Source organism: Stegostoma tigrinum, chromosome 15 (assembly GCF_030684315.1).
Source record: "Stegostoma tigrinum isolate sSteTig4 chromosome 15, sSteTig4.hap1, whole genome shotgun sequence".
In the NCBI taxonomy this organism is placed as follows: Eukaryota; Metazoa; Chordata; class Chondrichthyes; order Orectolobiformes; family Stegostomatidae; genus Stegostoma; species Stegostoma tigrinum.
This window is the reverse complement of record NC_081368.1, coordinates 59,103,463-59,115,567: the sequence shown is the minus strand read 5'-3', so window position 1 is coordinate 59,115,567 and position 12,105 is coordinate 59,103,463.

Genomic DNA, 12,105 nt, shown 5'->3' with positions numbered 1-12,105 from the left:
ACCCCCTTCCTCGTGCCCCCTTCGGAAGGTATTCCAGCTGTGGTGTTGTACCAGTGGGAGTTGGCCAAATTGTCAATTTAGATAGCTACTTGTCGGGAAGCCAAGAGAGCAAATTGATGTCAGACCATTAAGCTCATCAGAGCATCGGACTTGCAGGTCCTTTTATTTTCCTGCAATTACCCCATAACCACTTTGTTTTCTTATGAAAATTGCCAGATGGTGGGTGGGATGGCACTGGTGGTGTTTCAAATGGAAGAATGGACTGAGATGTTGCGGTGAAAACATTTTTTTAGAACATTCCAAGGAATCTGATTGCTGTAGGATCCATTCTTTTGGGGAAAAGCGAAGAGGCAGCTCAAGCAACCAAGAAACTTGACCTTGGTAACAAAGTGTGGAGCTGGATGAACACAGCAGGCCAAGCAGCATCTCAGGAGCACAAAAGCTGACGTTTCGGGCCTAGACCCTTCATCAGAGCTCTGATGAAGGGTCTAGGCCTGAAACGTCAGCTTTTGTGCTCCTGAGTTGCTGCCTGGCCTGCTGTGTTCATCCAGTTCCACACTTTGTTATCTTGGATTCTCCAGCATCTGCAGTTCCCGTTATCTCTGATACAAACTTGACCTTGGCCTGGGTTTGATGTATATAAAAAAAAGGATTACTGGAAAAAAGGAGAAATGATTAAATTCTCAGCACTGACATCCTTCACCATGATAAGTGTGAAAATTCACAGCACATATTTAAAATTTGATATTACTGCCAGAACCAAACAGTTTTTGCTAAAGGCAATGTAAGCTGACTGATGTAATATTGGTTGTGTAGATGTAGAACTGTGATTTTTAACCTCATCACCCCCCCCCAACTAAAATCAACTTTTGATTAAATGAATGTGCGAAAAGAAAAATGTATTAGAGAGTTGTTTCTTTACACTTGAAGTGCAAATGGTGATGCAGTCTGACAGAATGAGCACTCAACTCCCACAGTTCTGTGGAGGGAAGACGTGCTGATATCTTCCCTGTTTTCCACACAATATTCTCTGAATTGCAAACTAATCCTGGATTTCCTCTGTTAATTACTATTAATCATGATCTCTTTTCATGATAAACAGATGTTTTTCTTTGTTGCTTGGCATTGTTCCTACATTAATATTTTACCCTATTCCAAGCACTTTGTATGGCGTGCTTGTTTAATAAATGTTTGAAAGAGAAACTTATAAGACTTGTCACTTTAAAGAATATAAGATTAACAATACAAACTATTATGAAATATACTGACACAGAATACTTCAACAAAGTTCCTTATTCTTCCCTTCTAGAGCTTGATATATATGCATGACACTCTTTATCTAAATAACCTTGAATTGTTTCCTTTGACGCAAATCCCTTTTCTGACTTTTTTAAGCCGCAGAAGTCGAATGGGAGTAATTTATTGAGATGATGCTATTTAATCAAAGCAGACATCCTGATTTATGAATAAGTAAGCTGTGTACTACCTCAATTATTGTGGATTTAAGAGGTGTCCACCTGTCGATGAGGCCTTAGCTCCCTTTTCAAAGTAACTTTTAAGTTTTTACGCAAACAATGGAGACAATGTATTGTGCTGGTACAGGGGACGTGGTGCCTGAGTGAGATAATTGCTAGATTATTAATTCAGGAAACACAACTAATGTGCAGGGGATATGGGTTCAAATCCCACCACAAAACCTCTGAGCCAAGAGGCTTGGGTTTCGGTCACACCTGCTCAAGAGACGTGAGGTCATATTTTTGAAAAAGTTGATCAGGACCTACCTACATTATGTTAATAAATGCTAATACTCTGTCCAGTCATGGAAGTAAATTTGAAAAGGGCATTATGTTTCTATAAATGAATCAATCTGTTGGATTCTAATAATCTAGATTAGGATTGAAAACTCTTGAAAAGAAAAATTGACTTAATCTCAGTTTGATTGATTCACGCAACCTTAAAGATGTTGGAAAAGTCATGAATTGTTTTTTTAAAACTGCTTCTGTCACAGAATGAGAATTGCTTTGTGCTTAATGCTGCTGATGTGATGATACAGTGAGATCTCAGACAGTTATCTGATGGACAGTTAGCTGCATGGAGAAATTGCAGCATAATTGGGTAACTCTAGTTCATAGACATCACCGCAGACATAAGCCTCAAACTGTGAACAAACTGGACAATGTGTGAGAATTACGAGCCTGGATAAGGAATTCACAGGACAGTAAAATCAGGACGTTTATGCCTTCAGATTCCCATAAGTTAGAAATAATCACCTCTTCAACTCAAAGCACTGGCGTTTTATAAAGTTTATTTCTTGCTGGTCTTCAAGTGGCTGATAGACTGATGCATTGTTACTCAGCACTTAGCTGCAGTGCAACAGTGAATATGGCACCCTGGGATATAAATTCATTTTGCAATTAGTTCCTAGCTCCTCAAACATAATAACAGTATGTCATCTCTCCCCTTTTTTTAAAGAAGTGCTTCTAAATCAATACAACCGCACCGATCATTATTTTTTTTTCCTTTTCTGAACCAAATAAGATTAACAATTGACTTTGCTAAACAAACAGAACTCCTCATGAGAGTTTTGTAGCTTGTTTTCTTTTATAACAATATTATTCATAGTACTACTTAAATAGTAGAATGTTGCTCCTCCATCTTTTAGATTTGGCATTCATTTCTCTCAGTGGAGAGTAGAAAGCTGTGCAGGAAATGTTGATCACATTGTCGGGAGTCTTGCTTGATATTAATAATGTTGTATAACTTGCCGGTGACATTGTTAATGTTGTGTTACATGTTGGCGAGGCTGTCAACATTGCCTCGCTAGTGGATGATGCCATTGGTGTTTTTGATGATCTTTTCTATTTTTCCAGCTCAGCCGTAGGTTAAATATGGAATTTGTTCCTTCCCACTTGCTGACCAGTTTCAGACTCAATGATGCATGGCCTTGAATTCTCTGCTTCACTGATAATATTGCTGGGTGTCAAGACTTTTGTGAACAGATCCTGCACTATGTTGTGGATAGGGTAAAAAGGTAAATGGAACTCTTTTTACTCCCTGAATCCCATGTTCCAGCATTTGATCCTTAGCCCTGTAACACTTGAGGTGTATATCGATATACCTTCTGAGTTGAGCTTGGGGCTTTTCTTTCCATAACCCTTTCAAGCAGTGAATTCCAGACTCCTACCACTCTCCAAATGATGCTTATGCTAATCCCAACCAAACCAGAGGTCATTGTTCACCCTGCAACTCACCCCTTCCATCTCCTTATTTTCTGTGGATGGATCTGGTGGAATGACTGTGGCCCACCCCTCAGCCGACCTGGACGATAGGCCCCATGCAAGATATGTCATATGTATATGAATCGTGAGCAACAGCCATGTGCACACACTTCCTCCATGGATGTTTGCACGTCAGGGCCATCCTGGCACTTCTTCAACGCTCAGGCAGGATGTTCTGTAAGCATAGACTTGAGTTGCACCTTGAGGCAGCTCACTCGATCATCCAGTGCCTATCTACATGGCTGCACATGCCTTGTATTGTCATTACATGATATTTGGCACAGTCACACAAACAGGCAGCATGCCTTGCTGGTCAGCAGTCCTCAGTTTAAGGGACACAGAACTTGTAGAAGATCAGTAGATCTGATCTGATGGGAGGAGTCCTCATTGAAGTCAGTGGAAGCCACCCTTCAGGTCGAAGGGTCCTGGCACAGTCATCAAAGGGCAATCATTCCTTTCAAGCGGGTAGACCATAATCAGGCTGTCAGCCAGAGTGGCCCCAGTAGGGTGGGTGTATACTGCCACAGCCCAGGGAGTGGATGGTTGCCAATCCTTTGATACCATGGCAGCCGGTCTGCACAGAGTGCTTTGGCAATTGGGGAGATAAAGCAGCGTCAGTGACATATCTTGCATGGGGCCTATCGTCCAGGTCGGCTGAGGGGTGGGCCACAGTCATTCCACCAGATCCATCCACAGAAAATAAGGAGATGGGAGGGGTGAGTTGCAGGGTGAACAATGCACCCCTTGCCATGGGACCAGTTCTCTGCAGGATTCACTACAGGACTTGCGCTTTCAGGCTTGGGGAAAGGAGGAGGTTGATTTTTGAGGGAGTGTCAAAGTATTTGCAAGTGGAGACACAGTAAAGTATGGCTGGGACAAGGGTATTGTGGGAGGGCACATCCTCCACTTCCGCAGCACCTCATATGCCAGGGCCTGGCTGGGAAAGTTGGATGGGTGTAGGCATATGTAGGCATATTTGGGTGGGGACTTAGGGAAGTGTGAAGCCTGTTGAGTTTAAGGGGTGGGTTACTTGGAAGAGATAGATCTAGGGGTAGGTGAGTACAATTCCTCTGCTTCTGTGTATTAATTATAAGGCCGAAGCTTTCTACGGCTTAAGCAAAGCGGTCAACAGTCAGCTGAATGTTCCAGTGTAGGTGCTAAGAACACACATTTGTTGCTAAATGGTTGTTGAACACTCTTGGGAAAGAATTCTTTCCCAATGGAGAGAAGTGACACACCACAATGATTTTCACTGATGGAATTGCTTCTAATTCATTTACAGTGGTGAACAATGGAAGAATCATTGCAATCTTGGGCAGAACCCCCAAGTTCCAGATTAAGCGGTAGGGGCCAATGATCTTCCTAACCATGTAGTATGGTATACATACTTGAATTGGTCTTGTCATCCCTGAGTGGGGTAGCACAATAGAAATAAAACCTGACCATTTCTGGAGTCATCATGAAGGTTAAAGATTTAATTAAATTACATTAAGTTCCCCAATTTAACTGTCTTTTATAGCCAAGTGACAGAAATCACAGACCAGGTCTCTGTACTTAAGAAGGATGATTACATACCACAAATAAACTTTAGCTACAGACAAATAATTATAAACATCCACATACAACTCTACTCATTAAAACCCTAACCCACTTAAAAAAAAACTTCTCGCTACTTCCCTCTACACACGTACTGACAGATACAAGATAAAATGATTGTTATGGGTGGAGCAAAAAACTAGGAAGGGAGTTCAATGGTCCCTGTCACAGAATTTGTTGAAATGACTCTTCTGTTGATCACAATGCTAATTCCTCCTCCAGCCATGTTTACTTGTTTGCAGGAGACACAGGGTGACTGATTCATGCTCTAAATAAAGTCCCTGTCTTATTAATTAAAACTGCTAGCTTACAGCAATGGATGAGAGGAAATAAATTGGCTTTCTGCTGACTTTCTTCTTGAGGTACTTTTTGCTGCAGAACAGAAATACAGATCCCTCACTTCTGGAGATCTGATTTCCTCTAACAAATATTCATATGTTTAAGCTGCTCAGCTACCCAGGACCCATTCACATAATTGCTGGCAGGCAGGAGGCCTTTGTCATTGAGAACTGGACTTCAGCCCAAAGCCCAATCGTCTGTCGCCAAACCTCCAGTCATGCACGAAACTGCTCACCCATAAGTAGGTTTCCACTCCTGCTTGAACAACCAACTGTATAAACATCACTTACAAAGAGTGTCAGGTTATTTACTTTTAAAAAGTGCAGCAATCCTTCAACAATTCCTTGGCTTTTAAATTAGTCCTCTTTTTTCCATTTCGGTTCACAGTCAACAAATACAGAAAGATAAAATATCAAGGTCTTTAGTTTGAGAGGGTTACATATTGAGGGGAGTGCCATGAGGACCAGCCACAATGATGATGTAATTTTTATCTGTGTGGAGAAGAGCTCAGCATCTCAAATAAGCACAAAATAAATAAATAAACAACATAAATGACCCTCTTCAAAGTCTCTGTATCACTATCAAATCAATTAACCTATAACTCGTTGCTGACATACCATAAACACTACATCTTGTTAACCTAAAGTGACTGATCTTGTATGGCCCGTAAATGGTTCTCCTCCAGCACAATAGGACCAAAGCAGATCCTGAAGTTCCCTCTACTTAACAAGGATGTTGGAAGCAACCTTCACCAATATTCATACAGAGTCACGAGCTGGCAAGTCCACACAAAAGTTCTTCTACATGTGAATACTTCAGACTGAATGTTAATGGCCCCTGTAGATTTGCCCATGGACAGTCACTTTTTGGTCCTGGTGACTTTAGTTTGTAATGGACTGAGGACAAGCTCAACTCGAATGCAATGCTCCGGACGTGACTTAATGATTTCATCACTAACTGTGGATTCTTAGTTCAAAGATTGTTAAAATTCTCTCCCCAGCAAGAAATAATTTCATGTCTGCTCATTAAGAGCTAATTGCCATCTGCTGAGGGGATGGGTGTTGTACCATTGGTTTTGGGACCATTGATAGAGTAATATCTACTGCATCAAATGAGAGTGTTATGTTCACAGTTTCCATTTGCATTTCCCTGTTAACACAGATCATTAATTGCACAAACAAGCATCAAAATATGTCTGCGGGATGTTGCTAGAATACTTTCCTGATCGCACAAGTTTCAGGACTTCAAAGATGCGCAATGTAAATATGTAGCTATTCAACATATTACATCGAACTGTGTAGCTATAAATACACACAATCGCTAAAAATCTGCCAGAATGTGGAGCTATTGGAAGGTAAAAAAAGTTAAATAAATTTCAGAGTTAAGGATTTAAGTAGTTTGTCTAAAATCTGTCCAGCTGCATGTCACAAGTTTTTGTTTGTTCTTAACACTTGAGGCCTTTTCATTTGTCTCACTGACGATGTGCCCACTACACCATCAATTCCAAATATCTTGTCAAAAAATGCCTAAGGGATTACAACATAGTACAACTCTAGTTTTGAAAGGCAATATCCCTCTCTGCAATGACAATTCTGTTTCTCAATCCTCTTAACATGCTGAAAATTAGTGTCTGAATTTAGAAACAACTCATGCTCTGGCTTCAGTCTCACTGGGCACTGATGCCTAGACATTATGCACTCTACTCACTTGTGACCTCAGAATTAAAATTCACAGAGGACACCTTCATTTCTGTTCCTCTGAACTGATTTCTGACTCGGGTCTCTCGAGGTGAGGGAATAAATTAGCTGAGCACTTTAGCCAGCTGTATCACTTAAGCTCTCTAGTGAACTTGTTTTTGGCTTATTTTGTTCTATACCAACGCCATTTCATGTAGATTTTTCCAGTTGAAGAACATCATATTAAAATACTATTAAATGGATTGTTGTCAGGATCAGTCACTTGTGTCATTCATGGGAAACACTTAAATGAAACAAAAAATTGGGTCATTATTGTACTTTATCTTAAGGAGTAATGCAGGAGAGATTTTGTATAATGTTATGTAACCTGCAGCAACATAAATGCTAACACTAGCACATTTCAAATGCAATCAGAATGAAAGGATGCGCTGCTAAAATATTGTGAATGGAAAATTGACCCCAGCCCTGAATGATGCTCTGTCTCCAATTTTTTTTTAACTTTTATCCCAAATGTAAGCTTGGCCAGTTACAAAAACACTCATTTTTGCATTGAGGGTAGTGTGATCAATTTCATTTGGGACACTTGAATTAATATCAAAATCCAACTACAATGATAGGGACGTGCTTTATTTCAAATAGGATGTTAAATAATATCTCCTAATGCCAAAGATCCAAAGGTACACAACATGAAATGTATTAAGTTCTACTGTTGGAAAGCCAGATGTTCCACCACAAAAAAAAACCTTTTGGGGTTTAGATGTGAACGAAAGGTGTTAAATCATGGTGCTCCAATGTCATGGCTAAAACAAAGGAATGAATTTAAATTGTGCTCTAAGGCATAGATATTCTGGCCATGATAAATTATGGATGCAATGATTTCATACAGTTCATTGAGGTCATGAAACCGCACTCCAGTTAAACTGCCCTTGAACCAGGCACCAATTTCCATATGTAATGCTTTGAGTAGCCACTAAGTTGTCGGACTTTTCATCTGAAGTCAAGGTTAATAGGGAATTGTGTTCTGAGGTCCAAATGAAACTTTTCATTGAAAAAAAGAGGGCAAAGGTTGTACCACGCTCAGACTTGCTCACACAAATTCTCTTTGATGTGTTTCAAGCACTTAATGGAAGCTAAAAAGAGGTCAAATTATTCTCTACAGTTTTTACTGCCCTTATGGATGCTTCGTAATGTCACAAAAAAAGAGGTACCACTCAACCAGATTTATATCAATAGTGTTGGTCCAAAGGAACTGTCAGAAGAGAGTTATTTCAGCTGTACTTCAATACTTCTTGGCATCTGCTCACTGCCTGTGTTCACGGATAAATAATGACTTTCTTTGAGACTCTCTCATTCCAAGTATCAATAATTAACTCAGAAGAGTGTTCTGCTAATACTATTGTAGTACTATTGTATGAGGCAGCACTTCTCCTCACATAGCATATCTTCAAAACAACCCAAAGTCTTGAATACACAAGACTAAGTACAGACATGGATTCTTTTAAGTAGGATTGAATGTTGGTCAAGATAGATTGCCAACATGTACTTCATTGACACAAAATTAGCACGTAGAGTCTATAAGAAATAAATCAATCAAATAGTCAAAAATTACTTCATCTGAATTTAATGGTCAAGTCCCAGAAAAGTACCTGAGCTTGGTCTTCGGGCTTAAAAAAAGGGATGCCACTCATTAAACCACAAGATCTCAACACGAGCAATTGTCCATCCTTAGCTGTCATTAAAATATGGTCAAATTAAGCACTTGAGAACCAACATTTAATGTACAGTCAATAATTTGGAATAATATTCATGTGTTTATAGAAGATGTTTATCTTAGTTTAATGCTGCGTAGATTTGCCATGCACAAATCCATTTTTCATCAAGAAAAAGATGATGCTTACCTTTACAATTAAAGGTTAAACATTGAGGTCTTTGGTCCCATCTGGAATCTCATTGACACTTTTCCCCTCAACAACTTCATCCACAACCATAATGTCATGCTCTGAATGCACACTGAGGCATGCAGTTTCAGCTCACCTCCATCTCTCTCAATCCTTCCACCAACCCTAATTTGTCACACTCCTTTTCTGGCACTTTGTACTGGATGAACAAAGATACTACCCAATTAAGTATAGATGACTGAAGCTTTTATGAGGGGCAGCATTTGTTGTCAAATTAGCAATGAGTTCAATAGCACACATTGGTATCAATGCACAAATAGTACAGCAACTTTGGCAAAGGATAACTGTGCAGCTAAACTCAAAACACATAAATTTCCAGTCAGATTTAAGCCATTCTACTGTTAAATTCACATAAACAGTGCTTCATCATCTGCTTTAAAATGGAAACACATTGAAAATCATATAATTCCACCATTTGTGAGGTAGGGACAATTGAAATTCCCACAAAAAAGTTAACTTCATTCCAGTTCAAACCTAAGTACCCCTCTAATGGCATGAGAACAATTATTTACTGCCAATTAATCTCTCTGGTACTGTGAATTACCTATTCGAAGTATGTAGCCTCATTCCTTCAGCTTTAAATTGTGAAGATGTAAAATAAATTGCTTGAAATCTTAGAGGTCTGAACAACATCGGCTATGGAGAGATGAGTAAAGACTCAGGTGAGAAGTCTAATGATGACTACCTTGATGTCAAGAGAAACTTACTGCATGTTTTATGCATTTGCTGAGTGGCAAGGTAAATTTCTCTCTAGCCATTTAAGGGGAGTTACAGCTTGTTAAAAACTTGATGAGTGTATAACTCACTGCTTTCGATTAGCAAACATGCCAATAAAGCTAGACATCAAGAATTCTTGACACGGAAGTTAATGTGGGTAGCTGGTGACTTCAAGTCACCAGTTCCTGCAAAGGACCTCCATACTGGGCACTGAGAACCAACACAGAATCTTTGAATCTCTACGGTATGGAAAAGAGCCATTCAGCCCATTGAGTCCAATCAGCCCATTGAGTCTGCACCAACACTCCCAAGGAACAAAAACAGAAGTAGCTGGAAAAGCTCGGCAGGCCTGGTAGCATCTGTGAAGAAAAAGTAAGAGTTAATCTTTCAGGTCCAGTGACCCTTCCGCAGAACTTCTGTTCACAAATGGTGCCAGACCTGCTGAGCTTTCCCAGTACTTCTGCTTTTGTTTCTGATTTACAGCATCCCCAGTTCTTCTGGATATTATTTAGCACCCTACCCAGAACCATCCCCCTACGTTATCCCCGTAGCTTCGTATTTACCATGGTTAATCCACCTAGCCTACACATCCACGGGCACTATGGACAATTTAGCATGGCCAATCCACCAAACCTGCACATCTTAGACAGTCTCCTTGGGTACAAGCCACACGCACCACACATCCATGGACATTGGCATCTGACATGCAGCAGCCTTTCAAAACTCTGATGACACATCTCCAATGAACTTACGGTGCACTTCTGCGCTTCAACACTTTGGGCTGCACCTACAAATATCATTGTATTGCCACTGCAAGAACATTGTGCACTCAGGCACAGCCATTCAGTTGATGGAGTGCCTTTCAGGGCTATTCAGTTGTTATTATAGCACTTACTTACTTTGAAACTACCTGGATGCTCACAGCATCCTAACCTTACTATGTCATGCCTTGCATTTTTGTGTTTTGAACACCTCAGCCAGAGATACCAGGCTCATATTTCTCCTGTCTTTCAGTATTGCTTAGCACAGACACAAATCTAGGGAGTTATTATGATTGCCAGCAAGCTACAGTCAAGTCAAGAAGCTAGCCTTTGTTCAGGGAAAGTCAGCACCGTGAGTCAAGGGTAGCCTCCAACAGCAGTGCTCGGGCTTGGACGTGGTCACAATGCCACTCAGAGCAGTCAGATTCAAGATCTTCTTCTCAAAAGGGGTGAAAGCCCAAATGTTGGGCTCATCACCTGACTTGATTCTTTCTGCCCAAATGGAGCCTATTTTCTTCCTGAAATCAGAGAAAAACAGGCATTGAGAGTAATGAAAGTGGATAGCACTGCTGTTACTTTTAGTAAAGATGGGAATGTGTCCCAATTGGGCAAGCAGCACAAAAAGGCAACTAGGGTCAGGGCTTTTGAACATTACTTTCAGTGGCAAGAATGGAAATGGTAGAGCACGAAGCTTGGTGGGAAGTAGGCACAGGTACAGAAGCAGTCACAGAGTGAGTGTGAGGTATTGGAGAGAAGTTGTTGGTACTTAAGCTACCAGAGTGAAAAAGGTCATTGATCTTCTTCCTACATTGCTGCATTCCTCCAGAAGGCTGAGACTCCAATGGCCCAAGTGACAACTTCAGACTGGACCGCCATAGTCTGGTCTTATGGCTGTCATTAGCTGACCTGGAGGAAGATGAAGTCCTGCCTGTGCAACACTCCATCCAGCAGGACCTCCAGGTCCCTGGCCACAAAAGAGCATATTAATTTCCCCTTGTCGTACTACTTCAGGGAGAAAGATCAGGAAACTTGAAGCACAGCTCCAGGCTGACTGTGCTTGTCCAGATGCATAACAGGCTTTTTAAAGGCAACCCTGGCATCAAAGATGCCAGTCAATTCCAGGATTTTTGATAAGTGGCATGTTGTTCTGGGAACATTGCGTGGCAGGATGGGAGTAGAATTGGACAAAAGACATACCAGGGTGCAGGGTAATTATTTGATAAGGTAGCCTTGATAAAGACAAGATGGGAAAAACCTCTCAGCCCTGTGGCAAAATATCCTCCAAAAACCTTGACACAACTGAAATGTAGCCAAAAACAAAGATTTGGCCGGTTATATTTAAACCTTTCACTTATCCTATCCATCTTTGTTTTCTCTAACTGTAGCTGCTTTGACATTGAATTCACTTACTCTAATTTCCAATTACTTCTCAATTCTTGCTGTTAAATTCGCAATCTTTTGATCTAATTGTTAAAGACATACACATGTAACAGGTCAATTCGCTCAGGTGATCATCTAAGTGCTTGCTTTCCCTTTGCTGTGAGGTTTTCAATTCACAATGACCTCACAGAAAAAAATTACGAAGTCTAATTGTTTACAATCAATTACAAAGCTTAATTCATGGCAGGTGTTGTTCAATTGCATGTCTTAGAAAATGACAGCTCATTGGTTTCAGTCCTTACTACAAACTGAATTCCCTCAGCTGCCAACTTCATCCTCTGACCTGGCCAATGTCTGACACTGAACCAGACTGTTAATT